We start from the raw sequence: 9,376 nt of genomic DNA on the forward strand, positions 1-9,376 counted from the left end.
TTCTTTTCAAAAAAATGTTGTCGTGCACACTTGACTAAATCTTAGTTATTCCACAAGAATAACTCATATTCCCATGTGATCTCTTCCATTGGTAGGTTCTTTTGTTTGATAATGTACTCCATAATGAAATGTGTAATCATTGTTTGAAATATTGTTTCTACTTCTAGTTTGGTTTTCATTTTTTCATTTATGTCACGTACACTTCCTAGCTACATATGAATAGCACGATTGTGATCTCAATTAGGTGGAAGATTCTTCGGCATTAATCCAAATACCTTGGGATAATTGTTTACCTCTTTTTTGTGATCTGTTGACATAGATAATATTGATGTTGAATATCTACTGAACATAATTGTTCCATTACACCCTAGTGCCCATTTCTGAATAATTTTGTGATTCCAATAACGCTTATCACTTTAGAGGGTTTCCTTTCGATACCTCTAATACCAATTCTTTTCCTTTTGAGGTAAACCTTATGAATATATATGGAAAATTAAAGGTGATTATTCCCAATGGTTGTAAGTATTAGACCCCTAATACAACAACAACACCATCGATTTGTATTTGGATCATGGGACTGTCCAACAAATGATCCCCCATATTGAGGCTTATATTATGGCACTTCTGTAGACAATTTATGGTGTCACCATCTGCAATCATTATTTTAAACTTTGGTTGTTGATATATCAAACAATTGAGAAATTTCGCTAATTTCTATTTGATGAAGTTATGTGTACTTCAAGAATCAATGAACAATGTTATTGTTTTATTTTTTATATATCCTTCTATCTTGAGGGTTTGTGGAGTATTGAAGCCATCCAATGCATGACAATATATTCTTGTAGTCTTTTCTAGATCTAGATCTTGTGGTCGTTCCAAATCATGATTTTATTCCTCGTCAAAGTCCATGTAGAATATTTTATTATCTTTGCATTTATGCCCCTTACGATAATTTTTGTCACATTTGAAACATAGTTCCTTTTCTCTTCTTTCATCCATTTTTTTACATGTCAACCTGGTTAGTTAAGGAGAGGGAGCATGATATATGCTATAGTTATTAGTGATTGATTTTTTAGTTACCATATTTTTACTTTCAACTTTCATTTCCACACTAAAAGCATGGTCTACAGATTTAGGTTGAATAATATGCACCTCACGTCGGATGATTTTTTTTTAAGTTACCAAAAATATGTCTAACAAATTATCCTCCCAAATATTCTTTACTATGTAAGTCGTCTTTTGGGATTGTTGAATGAGCTATGTAAGTAGACCCTTTTGTCTAATATTTATGCATTTATTAAATAATATATTTCCCTAAATATCTCCATAATGTGCTCTGAATTCTTTTCTAAAAATTGACTAATATTAAGCCTATTTTTTTGTCTTGCGCAAAGTCATTGATATCATATATGTTACTCTTGTTCCTAAAATAAGGATGCAATATTCAACTTTTGTAAGGGTGCCATTTTGTGTAAATCAAAGTATTGATTCATATAAAATATACATGCTACATTATTATTACCATCAAACTTCCTTGTATTGATCTTAGGAATCTAGTGATTCCTTGATGTTGTCTTGAATCCTTGCTAATTTGGATTTTGGATTAGAAATCTAGGATTATGGTTATGAGATTCAATGTTTTTACTCCAAGCTGTGAAAGCATACTACCGATATGAGATTAACTCTCAACCACATGCTTCTCCTTATGTTCATGATTTCCTTATATCTACACATCGCTTTGAGGAAGCCTCTGCAAGATAATATTTTCCATGGAAATCATGGATATTTGTATTTATGCCTCATTTTCATTCATCTTATTTTCTATTTATTACTTATTTCCGTTCATATTATTTTATATTCCTTCCCTATTTTCATTCATCTTCATTTCTATTCCCTCCTTACTTTCATTGATCTCCTTTTCCATTTCTCTTTTAAGTTTTTCTTCATAACTTGATAAATCCACCATTTTTAATGCTATAGTCTATTTCATTAACTTCCATTTGCGTTTGAGATAACCTAAATTATAAGTATTCATTTTATTTATGAATCAATAATGAGCATTCAATAAATTTAATTAGTGTAGTAGGTTTATTTAGAGACATGTTCAAAAATAATAATATTACTCCTCTTTATCACAACTTTCAATCGCAAAAAAATATATTCTAACCATGCTTAATTCACTAGTAAGTTACATACCTTCATTTGGAGGATATCAAAATGGTGAAATTTTTATTGGTATATCTCAAAAAGTTGACCCCTTCAAGATTAATTTTTCTTTGTAATACATTGATGTCTTTTCTAAATTCCACTACTTTGAATTGAATTTGATGTGCCAAGTGAAAATTATTGTATGTTTCCTAAAAATTGTTGATTTTTAGCTTATTCCCACAATAAAACTTGTATATTGTGCCACGTATCCAATTATTTAAATAATATTATGAATATTTTAACTAACTTATTTATTATGTCTCGTACATTTCCTGAAGAATTCATGTCTAAAAAGTCCTTGACAAAAAGATATTGTAAGAAGACCAAACTGACCTGTTTAAGTTTTATAACTTATTTCAAGATTACTCAAAATCCATAACTTCGATGAGAACCAACTCCAAAAGTATAGAGATCCAATTTCTAAATCCTTAACCAGATGTCCGCCAAGGTTTGTCCTTAACGTGATCGACATTTTCTCTATGAATGAAATGAATTTTGTTATACCAAACGTTATGAACCTTGTTCCTTAAAAATGATAAGAAATTACTATATATTGTCATGTTTAAGGGGGAAACAGTTGAAAATAATTAATATTATTTTTTATTAATGGAGAAATGGTTACACAAGTTGTAACGTATCTCCTTAGTTTAGGATTTGTTCCTAGAGTTAGGAGTTTGGTTGCAACTTCTTGAGTTCTAGTAATGTACTTAATGATGTAATTCCTCATTTGATGAATGTAGAGTGTACGGAGAGAGTTCCCTTTGTTTGAGTGCAGTCTCCAGGTGCAGTACTCACCTGTGAGCTGTAACTCCCTCTTTTTCAATTCAAGTGTGATTTTTATCTTGGTATCAGAGCACAGAGTAGGGATAACCTTAATTTTTTTTCTTAGGATGCATCATTGATTACAGAACTGTAGTGGCTGGTTGAAGGGAAAGTACCCCTAGGGTCCTTTGGGCTAAGACTCTACCAGACTAAAAATTGCTTATTCAAAGAAACACACACACAGCCATCATTTTTACTTTTAAGCAAATTCTAATGTTTAGGGTACGTACCTAAGGTCCTACGTTCGAGAAGGCCTTTAGGGTCCAAACCCTTCTTGGAGTTCCCTTCTTCTTTCTTTGACCTGCAAGACAAACAAATCAAAGAACACAACAGTACATGTACAGAAACTTATGTATAAACCATCTTTATGCTATAAAGTTAGTTATAAAAATCTTTAAGTAACCACTTGCATAAGAATTCAAGACAAGAATCTCATAAGCATAAAGAAAGATTGTTTCGGGAACAAAGACGTGTTTCTTTATATATAGGCAAATAAAGTACATATATCAGAAAGATATCACCTGAACACCTTCAGCAGGCTCCAAGCAAAGCTTCCTCCCAGATTCGTTCCAGCCTCAAGCCTCCAACAAGAGCTCCTTCCAAGTCTTACTCAATGATGATATCAAGGATGAATGATCACCAATACACATGGAAACAAGGGTTTCCTATGCAAAATGGGGGAAGTGCAGAAAGCACCAAGGACTTCAGACCTGGTCTAAGGGAAAAATCTCAGCATAATAATCTTGCTCTCCTCTCCCTCTCCTTGGCCTTCCCTTTGATGTCTTTTTATACCCTCTCCAAAGTAGTTTTTTAGTTAGGAGTTGGTTGGGAACAGTTGGGCCACGGGCATTAACAAGTGATCCAGCAGGTAAAACCCGCGATCTCCGCCCGAAAAAGAGGAATTTATTATTTTTTTAAGTGTTTTAATAGATACACGCGGGTTGGGTATGACAGACCCGCGTGTACATGCGTTTAACTCAGGGCAATGTCGCGTATAGGGAATAAAACACTGTTTTTTAAATTTTTGGACCAGGTCTGGAAGGAGGGGTTGCCCTAGGCCATGAGTGCAGCATCACAAACCATAAGAGTGAGATTTGGAGCTATAACAGATGCCCCCTAATGTATGAGGTCAGAAGGGGAACATGATGGCCGAAATATATTAAGTAAGTACAAGGAAAGGAACTCTGCCGAAAAACCGAGGAGGACTTCACCAGAATTCAGCCTGCCAAGCCACCGAAAGGAGATCAGAAAGAAACACTGTCTGAGGCGGGCATACCCATGCTCAGGAAAAGTAAAGCATGTCCGCATATCAAGTACAAGCGGATCCACTAAGTATACAAATATAACTGACTAGAAAATACATAATGGATCATCTGATCATAATGAGTAAGTACATGTCTGAATATCACATATAAGACTGTCAATGATGCTGAAAGATGCAACGGATCACTGATATCAAAGACTGATCCCAAAAACGGTACCAACTGAACATGATGGAATAGGATGGTACTACACTGCAAACTCAGGTGCCAGCATATAGAATGTCACCATGACTGACTGCAACATATGAGGTGGAGTGGTATCAACTAGCAGCAACAGGAGCAACTGTCAAGTGAACCAATGAATGCTGAAACAACCTGAGGTCTTCACCGACCGCCGTGGTACATTTCTACACCATGGGAATAAATGATCTGAAGTCGACCATGTGAGAAATCGTTTGATTACCGGTCATTGATGTATACCGTTAACAAACGCGAGACTACTCACCGATAATGATAATGAGCGTCAAGGTACCCAGTACAATCTAACAGGTGTGAATAGATGAGTTGAAGTCGAACACCTGTAAGAATCTATCAATCAGGAGACAATGATGGTTTCCCACTGTCGATAGCGAGGAATCTGCCACTAATGACTGCAAACCCCAAGGTACTGCCAAATGGACTCTAGATCTTTGCCCCAGAGCAATGAGTCGGAGTCGATAGGGAAAGATCCGCTAGAAGGAAGGCATTAAGGCATCCTCCATCAATCTAGTGCGAGTGTAACCCGTAGGCCAATAATGTGGAAGGAATCAGACGAAAAAAGATGTAGTAACCCAACCGAAGTACGTTTCTGGCATACACAAGATGTGGCTAGCGCACGGCAGAAACCCTCTGAACCAACCAATAATGAAAGCTGACACAAAGGCGAGGTATCCACCAATAGGGTCAAATGGAAACCAAGGTACTGCATGAATCCCAATGTGTGATAATGTATGCTGACGTCGAACACAAGGGAAACCACTCAGTCAAAGACCCATGATACTGATCGATGCTGAGCACAAGGTGACCTATCAATAATGAAAATAGGGCCAGGGTGCGGCTCTAGGCCTGTCCTCAGAGCAATGTGTCGTCGTCGATAAGGACAAGACCCGCCAGCAAGAAGTCAATGGGGACCTTCTCAAACCGGCACGAGTAAAGGACCAATATAACTGATGTGATGATAGACATGACACTGACAACCAGGGATGGCCGACTGAAAAATGAGTCAAGAGACACCGCAGAAAGGCCGACTCAGGTTAACTTCCCTTGAACAAAAGCACGACTCAATGTGACTATGTGGCAGCATATGATGACTCTGTGTAAGTTCGCCATGTAGGAGGCACGAACGAACCCTCCATATGATTGGAAGAGATAACCAATCGGGGGAGAACTGACTCAATAACAAGGTTATGGCATACCTAAGTCAAACTAAATCCCACCCATGCGGAGGAGACTTTGTTTTGAGTGCTTTGTTCAAGGGCGACACAACTGACTCTAGCTGCCATCAATAAATGGAAATAACGTCCCTGTTCCCGCTCTTTTTTGGAATATTTAATTTTTTGTCTTTTTCTGATAAGCCGGAAAAAGAATAAAAGAATGCTATGGTACAGTGGAAAGAACGAGTGTCGGTGAAATAGATGATCTAGTTCCTGGGAAAGGAACGTTCCTATGCTCAATGCAGGGAGGTGAAAAATTGGTCAGTGACACTCAGAGGTAAGTTCCTTCCACGGATCTGGGTATGTCAAGCTGCAGAAGTCAAGGGTATGCAAGGTTGATTTTGCAGACGTCATGGTCAAAAGTTGGCTTAAACACGAGTCCAAGTGAAGCCGGCTATAGGCCAAAAGGTGCAAATAGTCAACATGCAATGCAAAAGTACAACTTAACACACATAGGAGCCTCTAGGGTATAAGGCCAGAACGAAGCGAGGAAGCAAAGAGGAATGAGTCTTCAACGCATAAGTCATGGCGGGACTACAAAGGACTCCCGAGCCTACTCAAAACGAAAGCAGCATGGGCAACAAATGTCAGTGAGGTGCTAACTAGGATGCCCATGTAAAAGGATGGCTGTACCATCATGTCACGATTTAAAGAATCGGCGAGTGAAAATGGCTTACGAACCATAACACGATGGGGTCGACCCTACGGCAGATGTATCGGTCAAATGGAGGCTAGTATGCATAATGCAACGGAAAAATGGTGTCCCTAACCTATATGCCAGTGAGAACACGATACCTGCCATGACGGGTCAGCAGTCATGGAACCGTCTCGAACCGTCGAAAAATGTCCAAAATGTCCTGAAAAACAACCCAATCTCGACATTCCAAGCTCCCAAGTTAAAAGTGACATGAAACCAAACAAGATAAAATTTTGAAAAAATTTGGCATTTTCAAAACTTATAAAAAGCATTTTTGACTTACCATTTTCACCATTTGACTTGGAGAGCAAAAATTGTGGAGCAAAAGGAGCAAACTTCCCCGTGATTAATTCAACCGTTCAAACTTGCCGAAAACTTCCAGGTAAGCACTAAACTTGTCTTGCAATTAATTGTGATAGTTTTTAGGAAGTTTAATTAATGTTTCACCGTTAGACTTTTGCAAAAAATCGCTCTGCGGCGTACACGCGGGTTGGCTATATAGAACTCGCGTATACGACGGCCCTACACGCGACTGTATACAAGTGAACCCGCGTGTGCGCAACAAACTAATTTTATACAAAAAACTAACGGATGAAAATGATTTTTTCTTCCAGGATGACTGTCACATGGCGTGAAAGAGAGCACTCAGCTGTAGATAATGAAGTCATGAACAATGATGAGGCATTAGATGCCCTACGGGGATGCGGATTGCTAAAATTCTTCAAGTTGCCAAATATGAAAGCAAACGTGCGTCTGCTCGAGAGACTCATTGATTATTGGGATGTCGATGAGGAAGCATTCATCATTGATCAGATGCCACTCAGGGTAGAAGTGGAAGATATATATTTTATCACGGGCCTTTCCCGAAGGGGAGAGGTCGTGCACTCCCGGGGCAGGACACGGAATAGCCTCAGTGTGGATGACTATGTACAGATTTACTGCCCGGGTCATCGGAAGGTCGGGAGCCAGATCTCTATCCCACAGGTGGCGAGTTTGTCACTGCGGATAATTTTGTTCACCATAGCTCGAGTGAACGGATCATCCTCACTACATCAGGCATCACGGGTAAACATGAGCGTAGCAGTGGACTGTCTCACCACGGTGTTTGACTGGTGTACTCCTTTACTTGCCAACATGAAGGAACAGCTTGCTTCTATCAAGAGGGGACAGACCAAGAACTTTGGGTATGGAACCATTTTATGTACTTTCTTCTTCGAGAAGGTTCCCGCACTCCGCCCCAGGGTAGCAGTTCCCATCAGTAGTCCACGTGATCCACGCATGGGCCGGTGGGCTGACTTGATGAAACGTCTGGGAGGTGGGGAAGTGCCAAGGAATGCATTCGACGATGACTTTTTTGCTTGGTGGGAGCAACAGATCATCGCCATAGATGACTACCCCTATGCCGGACTGGATTTCCGAGGAGATCCCGATCTAGTGTTACCACCGGATGCGGCATGGGGCGAGATTGGTAAGATTTTTGATTTTTATGATTTTATGATTTTTTGGATTTTTCAAATATAATGATAAATTTTGAAAAATATTTTTTGATGAGATTCAAACGACTAATATGATGATCATGTTCCAGACATTGGGCCCGTGCGACCAGATGGATTCCCGCGGCATGGACGGCGTGGCCGAGGAGCCGAAGAGGCGGCTGCGGATGCGGAAAGGACCCTCAACAACGTCCAACGACACTTGGCGAGACTGAGCTACCAAGTACCGATGGCCGAGATAGAGGACCTTCCTCCAGATATGCAGCGTCATGTGGTTGGGATGCCACGTGACTGGGTTCGCGTCTTTCGGCACGTGGCCACTGCTATAGTTAGTTATTTAGCTGCTCATCCAGAGCCGAGGCGTTAGATATGCCTGACATGATTATGGGCATTTGAGTCCCAATTTTGTATATTTTTGGACACACATATGTACACTCGAGACGCTTTGCGATATATATATATATATATATATATATATATACAGTTTGACTTTTTGATATATGATTTTATGATGAGGAATGATTGATATGCCAGTCTAATGCTTGATTAGTGATAGAATCAGCTAACCAATTTTGAGATCTTGGTATGTGCAAATAATTAATGTAAATAAATGATCTTTGCAACAACCTCACCCTTAAATATTGGCGATATAATAATGGATCTCTAACCCGATAAATGTTATTTAACTGAGACACTATCAATTGAGAATCAAGATATACTACCAACGAGTCGATCCCATAAGAGATTGCCTCGGATAATAAATTGATAACAGCTGTATACTCGGCCATATTGTTTGAAGCAGGACCGATACACACGCCTCTCGATACCATCAATTGACCAGTTGGATAATAAAGTACCCAAGCTGCGGAAGCAAGATTCCGAGTGTGCCGACTAGCACCATCGGCGAACCCAAAATAAACCAAATCATCCATCAACACCTGCCAAAGCAGATCAAAAAGTGCTGATATCAGAAAACGCTCGATAATATATGTACAAATACACATAAAATACAAAGAAGCCATTGCCTGGCCAAAGCTAAGCAAAGTACTTCCTGAGGTAGAGCCCGTCAGAGGGCTCCGCCGACTGACTCCTAGGGATGTTTATAGGTACAACGATCGAACCAATCAATATATTCTCTTCGGCAAATAAATGTGTTGGAGCCAAAGGGACCGTACAAACATCACTAGTCGAACTGAAGGACCGAGATTCAACTTCATGCACAGGGGAATGAAAGTGTAACCGACGATGTAAATCTTCCAAAGGTTGATCTACAGCCGTCATTGCTTCGAATACCACTTCATCCTGTGGAAAAACAATATCCGAGCAATCCGATGCAGAGGTGGAATCAAAGGTCCCCAGTGGAGTCGCCAATTCTGGTTGAAGGGAAAGTACCCCTAGGGTCCTTTGGGCTAAGACTCTACC

The sequence above is a fragment of the Pinus tabuliformis genome, chromosome 1_2 (genome assembly GCF_031772625.1).
Source record: "Pinus tabuliformis cultivar Carrire ecotype Pingquan chromosome 1_2, CPIR1, whole genome shotgun sequence".
Taxonomy (NCBI): Eukaryota; Viridiplantae; Streptophyta; class Pinopsida; order Pinales; family Pinaceae; genus Pinus; species Pinus tabuliformis.